Below are 10,904 nucleotides of genomic sequence, written 5' to 3'. Positions count from 1 at the left end.
CAGAGTGTTCACCCTGTAGTCATGTGACTGAAACTAACTTTCAGGGACTGGATTATACAACCTGAACAAAGCAAATCTATGTGTGCGAGGGAAACATTGAAGCCACAGAAAATAACTGAAACAGCTGAATCATCATAACTGAAAGGCATCTAATGCAGTCAAACTACTGCTCTTATTCCAGCTTCCAAGTCTAGTTGAGATTACAAGAGGCATTGCAGTTTCCCGAGAATCCTTTGTTTCCAAATTACCTTCACTCCAATTTAAGTATCAACTCAACCAAAAAGACACCAGGCTTGAATCGATATAAAGACTGAGTTACAGATTCAGTTTTGATCATTGCAGCTTTAACTTCATCTATTTCTAACCTTTGCGTGTGTGAGAGTGTGAGAGAGACAAATGATTGAGATGCTGCGTTCAAACATTCAGGGCAAGAGTGTGAGAATAAATATCCTGCTCCCAGTTCACATACAGTTCACAGTCTTGTGTCATCTGTAAATTTTGAAATTGTGCCCTGTATACCAGAGGTCATGAATATTTGTCATGACGAGCAGGTGTTAGGTCACCATACCCAGGGAATTGCACTGTAAACATTCTTCTCATCCAAGAACCACTGTAGCCATGCAAAATGCCCACCTGCAAAGGACCATGGGAATTGTGGTCAATTTGGGACACAGACAGGTACATAGCCTCTGTGTATTGCGCAAAGAAACCAGACTTGGCTGAAACTTGTATCCATTAAGAGTCAATCACCATTTCCCCCAGGACAATAGAGTTTGAATCAAGGAGTTACAACAGTAGCAGACTAACCGGTGCCACCCCCTTATTTGGAAAGGCCTAAGTGCCTGGGACAATGAGAGCTGGGACCCGCCCAGCTATCGCGGTATCCGCCCCCTAATTGGCTGAGATCGATGAGGGTGATCGAAAACCCTATCGATCCATTGGACCTGGAGTAAGGACCGTCCAAAAGGGTGCAAAAGAGATGAAGGATAAAAAGCCCTGCGCACTAGAGATCTGTCTCTTTTGGGACCGGCCTGTGTGCGACCAATTGCAGCAGGACAACCAAGTTCAAGGGCCTGCGACCATTCCTGAAGGACGACCCAGCTGAGATGAACCCAACAACTTCCAAACCGACCACGTGGACTTGGATAAAGGCCTTATCTCGCACAGTGCCGGTCACTCGAAGTTAAATAAAGGTCATCTTAGTCGTTAGGTGTAGTTTAGTACGGAGCCGCATGTGTTATTGCATAGAGATACAAGTCTTGTGTTATTAATAAACTGTGTTTTTGAGCTAACATATTGGTTGTGTAGTCATTTGGTCGATATGAGAAACAGCTTGTGGTTCACCCCAAAGTAAAGAAGGCAACACCAACCTGTCACTGTTTCTGGTTACTCGGCCCCTGTATCCATGCTGCTCCTGTCCCTCCTATTCCATGACCTCTAACTTTGCTTACAAGTCTGATATGCGGCACTTTGTCAAATGCCTTTTGTAATTCTATGTGCACCTCTTCAACCGCATTACCCTCATCCACCTTATTACCATATTACCACAGAGAGGAGGCAGCATCAGGAACATTTTTCGCACATCTAGCCTGTCCAGTCCTATCAGGATTTTATATGTGTGTATGGGATCCCTTCTCATTCTTCTAAACTCCAGTGAGTTCAAGCCCAGTCAATCCAGTCTTTCTTCGTATGTCAGTCCTGTCATCCCGGGAATTAGTCTGGTGAACCTTCGCTGGCCACCCTCAATAGCAAGAATGTCCTTTCTCAAACTAGGAGACCAAAACTGCACACAGTACTCAAGGTGTGGCCTCACCAAGGCCCTGTATAACTGCAACAAGACATCTTACTCCTATACTCAAATCCTCTCGCTATGAAGGCCAGCGTGCCATTAGCTTTCCTCACCGCCTGCTGTACCTGCACGCCAACCTTCAGCGACTGTTCCACCATCACACCCAGGTCTCTTTGCACTTCCCCTTTTCCGAAACTGCCACCATTCAGATAATAACCTGCCTTCCTCTTTTTGTCACCAAAGTGGATAATCTCACATTTACCCACATTATATTGCATTTGCCAAGTATTTGCCCAATCAGCCAGCCTGTGCAAGTCACCCTGCAGCCTCTTTGCATCCTCCTCACAGCACACACTGCCACCCAGCTTAGTGTCATCTGCAAATTTGGAGATATTGCGTGCAATTCCTTCATCCAAATCATTAATGTATATTGTGAACAGCTGGGGTCCCAGCGCTGAATCCTGTGGTACCCCACTAGTCACTGCCTACCACTCTGAAAATGACCCATTTATTCGCACTCTCTGCTGCCTGTCTGCCATCCAGTCTCTATCCATGTCAATACATTACCCCCAATACCATGAGCTTTAATTTTGCTCACTAATCACTTGTGTGGGACCTTGTCAAAAGCCTTTTGATAGTCCAGGTACACAACATCCACTGATTCACCCTTGTCCACTCTACTGGTCACACCCTCAAAAAATTCCAGAGGATTTGTCAAGCATAATTTCCCTTTTGTGAATCCACGCTGAGTTGGACTGATCCTGTCCTCACTTTCCAAATGCTTAGTTATTTCATCTTTAATAATCGACTCCAGCATTTTCCGCACCATCGATGTCAGACTAACCAGTCTATCATTCCCTGTTTTCTCTCTCCCTCCTTTTTTAAAAAGTGAGGTTATATTAGCTACCCTCCAATCCATTGGAACTCTTCCAGAGTCTATTATTTTTTCTGAGTTACAAAGCCAGGGCTCAGAGTGTGGTCAGGGGCGAACCCCTAATCCAGCTCCTTGCCTGATCCAAAAACCAATTCAAATTCAAATTGAATCCAATTCATGGTCCCCACAAAAGAGACAGACCAGATCTGAGCCAAAAGGCTACTACACTTGATCAAAGTCTATTAAGTGCTGGAAAATTATCATCAATGTGTCCACTATTTCTCGGGCCACTTCCTCAAATACTCTGGGATGCAGAGCACCAGGCTCTGGGGACTTAACGGGTTTTAATCCCCCCCCCCCCAACTTTACTTAAAATTCCGGCCTTATGGCTTACAGGATAAGTTGAGAGCTCAGCTTTTGCTTAGTGGCACTGAAATGTTTTTATCTCATTCTTGTACAAGGTGAGCTATCACTAGATTCAGAATGGAAATACACTGTAATCCACAAAGGACCAACGCAGAGCACAGTCCGATTGATTCCTCCAGTGTCAATGGCCCATGAGGTGCCTCGCTCCGATATTCAGTCCACAGCTTTATAGTCCCCGCGGATATTCTTCCCGAGTCGGAACGCCTGTGACGTGCATGTAGTTTGTTTAGATTTGTGCTGTTTTGCAGATTCAGGGGATTTCTGCATCCTCTGGATTGGATTTCACAAGGAGGATGCTGAGTGACATCGAACAGTGACGGGATTAATACAGCGTTCACCTTGGCCCCTGCTCCGGGTTTCCCAATAGAATTCCCAGCTCGCTAACAGCTATCGTTCAGCAACAAATAATGAACATGGTTCGTCCAGTTTAAAAACAAACAAACCATTAATTCCCTCTTTGTTCAACTAAATGTAAATGGATGAGTTATAGGCAACATGCAGGAAGATCTTCCTTTCCACGATGCTGTACTGCTGGGAGAGGGAAGTCGAACAGCAACGCGTTTCCGATTGCTGTAGGTTTGTGTCTGCAAATGAGATTTGATATTCTTTTTTAAAAATAAATTTAGATCACCCAATAATTTTTTCCAATTAAAGGGCAATTTAGCGTGGCCAATCCACCTACTCTGCACATTTTTGGGTTGTGGGGGCGAAACCCACGCAGACACGGGGAGAATGTGCAAACTCCACACAGACAGTGACCCAGAACCGGGATCGGACCTGGGACCTCAGCATTGTGAGACAGCTGTGCTAACCACTAGGCCACCGTATTGCCCACATGGATTTGATATTCTTGACAGCAGTGAGAATAATGCCCTGCCATCGACTGTCAGACTGCAGGTTGTTTGTAGGTTTACATCTCAGAGGTGGGCGTGGGGTGGGGGGGCAGTGGACGGGGTGGGAGGGGGCAGTTGGAGAAGGTCAAGGCATATATGCCTTCAGATAAGAAAAAAACCAAGAGGTAGTTGATTTATGTATCAGATTTTTACAAATGTTATGTTTGTGCCATCTTTGCTCTATTTTCATCCTCAGGACCCTCAGCCTCCCAGGGCTGTGCACTGTCTACTACTGGACTTCGCTGAAAGGCGTGTAGTGACATAAAAGGCAGACAAACAGCTCTGCATTTTCTTTCTCATTATGTGTTGCCATCTGACCTGTGTCAGTCCGCCCCCCTCCCCCCACACTGTGACCGCATAGTCAGTGCTGGTGATGTTTTGAGTCTGCAGTCCTCACAGATATGGCACTGTGCACTGACGCTGTTTCACACCGTCCCGCCACAAGGCCAAAGCTTTCTCAATTTAATACATCTACATTCAATGGCATACTTAAGGGCATTAATAAAGAAATGCCATAAGATTTGTGACAAATTGCTTGCTGACATTAACCATTTACTTTAATTTAAGTGTTCGAATAGCCTACTCTTGCTCCTGTAATTAATTGTTCCGATCTCAATCTGAGACACATAGTTCATGAGTGAGGCTGAAGTGCACAATCCTGAGAGTTTGGAAAGGGAGAGAAGGGATAGGCCTGGAGTTTGGTCACCGAATTAGTGAGGGGCAAAGTCACCGAGAATTTTCACTGAAGAGGCAAATTTTACCTTTGAGACTTTTGGGTACTGGATGTAAATTTTGGTCTGTGAGGACTGGGGTGATGGGCTGGTGTAACCCTGAGGATAGGGTACAAATGGCCAAGGTTTGGGTCAGTCGAAGATTATGGAGGCTACAGGATGGGAGGCTGGTCAGGGGAGCATTGGCATAATCAAGTCTGGAGGGGAGATTATGTGAGTGAGGGTTTCATTGGCGATGGGCTGAGCTGGGGCGGAGGGAATCTTTGTGGGAGAGAAGATAAGGGGTTGGAAGCACAGCTTGGTTGGTTCTTAGCAAGATACTGAGATTGTGAACAATCTAATTTAGACTGACTCAATGGCCAGGGAAGGGGAATAGATTTACAAAATTATGATTGTTGGGGAAATTCACAAGATAATATGTCTTTAGGGGAGCTAAATATAAAGTAATCTTAATAACTGTCTGACCTATATCAGAAATCTAGTAACAACATAAATTGATATCAATCTTGGGTGATGTTGCTCTTTGCATTGGGAAGAAATGCCACGATTGTTAAACATTCATAAACAGCAATCCCCTGCGTGGAAGATTCAATGTCACACGGTCTGCACACTTTTAAGGATGTGTGAACATAGGTTTCAACTTGTTTTCATTCCCATCAACGTAGGAAAAGAAGAAAGAAAAGCATTAATTTAAATAGCACCTCCCATCTACAAGTTTGCTGACGACACGATCATTGTGGGTTGGATCTCGAGTAACGACGAGTCAGAATACAGAAGGGAGATAGAGAACCTAGTGGAGTGGTGCAGCGACAACAATCTCTCCCTCAATTCCAGCAGCACTATAGAGCTGATCATTGAGTTCAGGAAGCAAAGTACTATACACACCCCTGTCTGCATGAACAGAGCCGAGGTGGAGATGGTTAACAGCTTCAAATTCCTAGGAGTGCACATCACCAATGTCGACGTTACCAGCAAGAAAGCACAACAGCGCCTATACTTGCTCAGGAAACTAAGGAAATACGGCATGTCCACATTAACCTTACCAACTTTTACAGATGCACCATAGAAAGCATCCTTTCTGGCTGCATCACAGCCTCGTATAGCAACTGTATGGCCCAAGACCGCAAGAAACTTCAGAGAGTCGTGAACACAGCCCAGACTATCACACGAACCTGCTCATACAAGACCACAGTGACTCGGACCACCCTCTGCACTCTTTCTTACTGTGCATAGTGTTTATCCGATGGCATCTCCCACTTGAGGAAAATTCTTCCTAAGGTTGCTGGCAGGAGAAATCAACCTGAACATTATCCTTGCATTCCGACTGCGTCATCCATTTGCAGTGCAAACAGCATTAGTGTCAAACAGCGGGCAGTGCCTTTTAAGATAATTTACTGCTCAAAATTGTATTTGCTGTCAGCAAACTGATGGTGATTGAAGTATGCTGTGTGACAGGATGCCGTAGTCGAAGCACTCACCTTTTCAATATTAAGTCCTGCTGCATGATTTCCAGGAAAAGTCTCCTTTCACCTGCTGAAGTTCGTAAGATCAGTTGCGGGGTGGGGGGGGGGATTAGATGCAATGATCAGTATCATTGGTTGAGGCAATCTTGAGTCGGTGTTTGTACAAGATGCAAAGGGAAGAAGCTAATCATAGAATTTACAGTGCAAAAGGGGACCATTCAGCCCATCGAGTCAGCACCGGACCTTGAAAAGAGCACCCTACTTAATACCACACCTCCAGCCTCCACCCTATCCTCATAATCCAATAACCCCACCAACCTTTTGGACACTAAAGGCAATTTAGCATAGCCAATCCACCTTACCTGCACATCTTTGGACTGTGGGAGGAAACCGGGGCACCGGAAGGGAACCCATGCAGACACGGGGAGAACGTGCAGATTCCACACAGACAGTCATACGAGCTTGGAATTAAACCCAGGACCCTGGGGCTGTGAGGCAGCAGTGCTAACCACTGTGCCAAAGTGCCGCCCCGGAATGCTTTCCTTTATATCTCGGGGATTGAACACAAGACGTCATACCTCAAATACCCAGAGCCCGAGTTAGACCACACTTAGAGGAATGTGAGCAGTGCTGGATAAGGAAGGATATACATTGATTCATCAGCAAGCTACGTGGGCACCTCATGTTAAATTACACAAAGTGGGGTTTTATTTTCTGCAATTTAGCAGATTAAGGGGTGATTTGATCAAAGTTTTAAAGATATTAAGGGGAACAATAGGTAGGTCGCGAGCACCTATTTCTGTGACTAGGGGAGTCCAACACCAGGAGCAAAGTCTAAACATTAGAGCTGGACCTTTCAAGTGTGAAAAAGGAATCACTTCTTCACACAACGGATGGAGGTAGAAGTTTGGAACTCTTCTACAAAGAACAATTGACGCTAATAATACTGAGATTGATAGATTTTTGTTATCCTAAGGTGTTACAGGATTAGGGTCGGGGGTCAGTAGCAGAGGTGGCCACATGCAGTTAGGTCACAGATCAGCTATGGTCTCGTTGAATGGTGGGACAGGCTCAAAGGCGGAATGACCTCCTGTGTTCCCATATTCCTATGAACCCAACACTTATGAGGGCTTGCAAAAATGTTTTGTTTCCTTTAATAAAGAAGCTAAAAAAAAAGGGACATTAATTTCCAACAACGACATGGGCAGCACGGTAGCATTGTGGATAGCACAATTGCTTCACAGCTCCAGGGTCCCAGGTTCGATTCCGGCTTGGGTCACTGTCTGTGCGGAGTCTGCACATCATCCCCGTGTGTGCGTGGGTTTCCTCCGGGTGCTCCGGTTTCCTCCCACAGTCCAAAGATGTGCAGGTTAGGTGGACTGGCCATGATAAATTGCCCTTAGTGTCCAAAATTGCCCTTAGTGTTGGATGGGGTTACTGGGTTATGGGGTTATGGGGATAGGGTGGAGGTGTTGACCTTGGATAGGTTGCTCTTTCCAAGAGCCGGTGCAGACTCGTTGGGCCGAATGGCCTCTCTGCACTGTAAATTCTATGATCTATGACAGCAACAACTCGCATTTATATACCATCTTGACAAAGTACCCACAGCAGTGTAATCAGGCAAAAATCAATACCTAGTCAAAGTGGTGGACACTAGGACGGGTGACCAGGAATTAACTCAAAGGAGTCAATATTGAATAGCGTTTTGAAGGAAATGGATGAGGCAGAGAGGTTTAGGGAGGACATTTCAGAGCATTGAGCCTAGGCAGGCGAGGAGCTGAGACCTTGAAAGGCTCTGTTAGAACACAAGGTCTGTTAGTTCACACAATTGAGGGCTGTTGGTATCAGATCCCAAACACCTCTTTCCCATTCACAATGCCCATCAAAGTCAAAACTGACACCGCGGTTCTTGCAATGGATTCTCGTGACCAAGCACGGAATCAATCGAATAACAATTGGGCGTGTTCTCCAAAGAGTGTGTCATCTCCTCCCCCAGATTACCACCCAGGCAGTGAAGATAAAAATCTATCCCACTCGACTTTCATTTTTTTCTCTCTCTGCCTGACAGCTCTGTTTGAAAACATTTTTCTTGGGGGGATGGAGGAGAAAGAAAATACTCACCTGCTCTTCAGTTCTCCCTGCGGGATAGAGTGTCTGTCATACATCTGCCTTGGAAATTACAGTTACAGTGTTGTTTGAAGCTAGAATTACAACGTTACTGTGTGAAGTTTGTAAAGGACTGACCTTGCTTTGAAACCAGATGTTAGCACACCGATCCATCACACGAGAGTTGCTGAAGAACCTCTGGATTTTTGCGGCTGCCCTGATATTAAATCCTTGTCAGATTTCATTATATTGGTGATAACAAATTGTGTCACCTGAAAGTCTCTCAAAGGGAATGACAGCGGTGATATAAATTGCCTCATTTCAACTCACTCAGTATTGATCATATCTGCAGCTAGTACTGATCTGTGTAGCAGAAACACAAAGGGTGGAATCTTCTTCTGCTAGTTTGTTTTCAGGAGCCGGTATCATGTCTGGGTCCCCACCTTGCTTAGGTCTGCAGTGCACACTCCAGCATGGTCTTCCAGGAGGCAGGCTTATAGTCGGCTGTGTCCACGTCCTACTTTCAATTGAGGATGGGAGGTGGATTGTTAAGATTTTGTCTGACCTGTTCTCTCGATGTGCAGTGTCTTCAGAGAAGGAAGCCCGCTTGGGTCATTGTCTGTGCGGAGTCTGTATGTTCTCCCCGTGGGTTTCTTCCGCGTGCTCTGGTTTCCTCCCACAAGTCCTGAAAGATGTGCTTGTTTGGTGAATTGGACATTTTGAATTCTCCCTCTGTGTACCCGTGTCATCTCCGGAATGTGGCACCTGGGAGATTTTCACAGTAACTTCATTGCAATGTTAATGTAAGCCCAATTGTGACAATAATAAAGATGATAATATTATAACATTGCTAGAGAAGATAGCAGCACATTTGTTAATGATAGTACTTTAGATGGGAGCAATAACATGCAAAACAACAATCACACTCTCAAGAAAGTTGCCCTATGTCTCTGTCCCTTTGTCAGCTGTGGAGCACTCTTGCCCCTGAGTCAGAAGTTTGTGGGATCAAATCCCACTTCATGACTTGAGCATTGAATTCATGATTGAAACTTCAGTGCTGCACTGAGGAAGCGCTGCATTCTTGGAGGTGCAATTTTTCAGATAAGACATTAAAGCTGAGGTCCTCATTGCCTTCATAGGTGGACTTAAAGATCCCATGACACTATTTTGAAGAAGAACAGGGGGCTTACCCTGGTCCTCCGCACAATATATGTCACTGAATCAATGAGCAGGATTTACTGACCACGCCACCCTGTGTTTTCCGGCAGGGGAGGCATCGGGCCAGTGGGATCGACCGGTCCCACCGTTGTCAACAGGATTTCCCATTGACAGCACCCCTCACCGCCAGGAAACCCGTGTGCCAGCGTGGGATCGGAAGTTCCCACCGGCATGAACAGCTGGTAAATCCTGCTCAACATCGCAAAAACAGATTATCTGGTGACCATTGCATTGCTTTTAGTGAGAGCTTGCTGTATATAAATTGGCTGCCCCAAATCCCCCATTACAATGGCAACTGCACTTCAAAAGAATGTTGTTGGTCATAAAGCACTTTGGGACACCCTGAGGTCTTGGAAGGTGTTATATAAATGGAGGTCTTTCTTTTATTCTTCTGTGCGAAAGACTCTGATGGAATTCTACATCCTTTATTAACCTTGACATGGAATCTGAGAATTCTGCCGAAAGGACAATAGGTAGGAAACAAATAAAGAGTTATGTGAAGGGAATGACAATGTTTTTTTTAAAATTCACTTATGGGATCTGGGCGTTGTTGGTTAGGCCAGCAATTATTGCCCATCCCTAGTTCTCCTTCAGAAGGTGGTGGTGAGCTGCCTTCTTGAACCGCTGCAGTCCCTGAGGTGTAGGTACACCCCCAGTGCTGTTAGGGAGGGAGTTCCAGGATTTTGACAGTGAAGTAACGGCAATATATTTTCATATATCAGGGAATGTACGGATATGGGTTTAAAAGATTAGAAGAGATGTGAAGAGCTAGGAATATAATAATAATAATGATCTCTATTATTGTCACAAGTAGGCTTACATTAACACTGCAATGATGTTACTGTGACAATTCCCTGGTCGTCGCACTCCGGGGCCTGTTCAGGTACACAGAGGGAGAATTCAGAATGTCCAATTCACCGAACAAGCACGTCTTTCGGGATGTGTGGGAGGAAACCGGAGCACCCGCAGAAAACCTATGCAGAGACGGGGAGAAGTGGCCCAAGCGGGAATCGAACCTGGGACCTGGTGCTGTGAAGCAACACTTCTAACCACTGTGCTACCGTGCTGCCCTATTCTATTATCCAGGATACTAGTTGCTGAAGGCTCAGTCACCAATTGTGCCTGAGGGGTATAGAGCAGGAGAAATTAGGCCATGGAGGAGTTGATAAACCAGAACAAGAATGTCATATTGAATTACACAGAATCCACAGCTCTGCAGCAAGCCATTTGACCCACTGGTCTATATCAGTATTCATATTCTACACATGACTCCTCCGACTTTATTTCTCTCTTGAAACAGGTTTCCACTCCCATCAATCAAGCGATTTATCAAAACTTCAGTGAAGAATAGAAGGTCAAGTAAAAATGGTGGGGTCCTCTTCGAAGTATGTGCGCAGAGTTATT

The sequence above is a fragment of the Scyliorhinus torazame genome, chromosome 3, assembly GCF_047496885.1.
Source record: "Scyliorhinus torazame isolate Kashiwa2021f chromosome 3, sScyTor2.1, whole genome shotgun sequence".
Lineage (NCBI taxonomy): Eukaryota > Metazoa > Chordata > Chondrichthyes > Carcharhiniformes > Scyliorhinidae > Scyliorhinus > Scyliorhinus torazame.
This window is presented reverse-complemented; position numbering follows the sequence as displayed.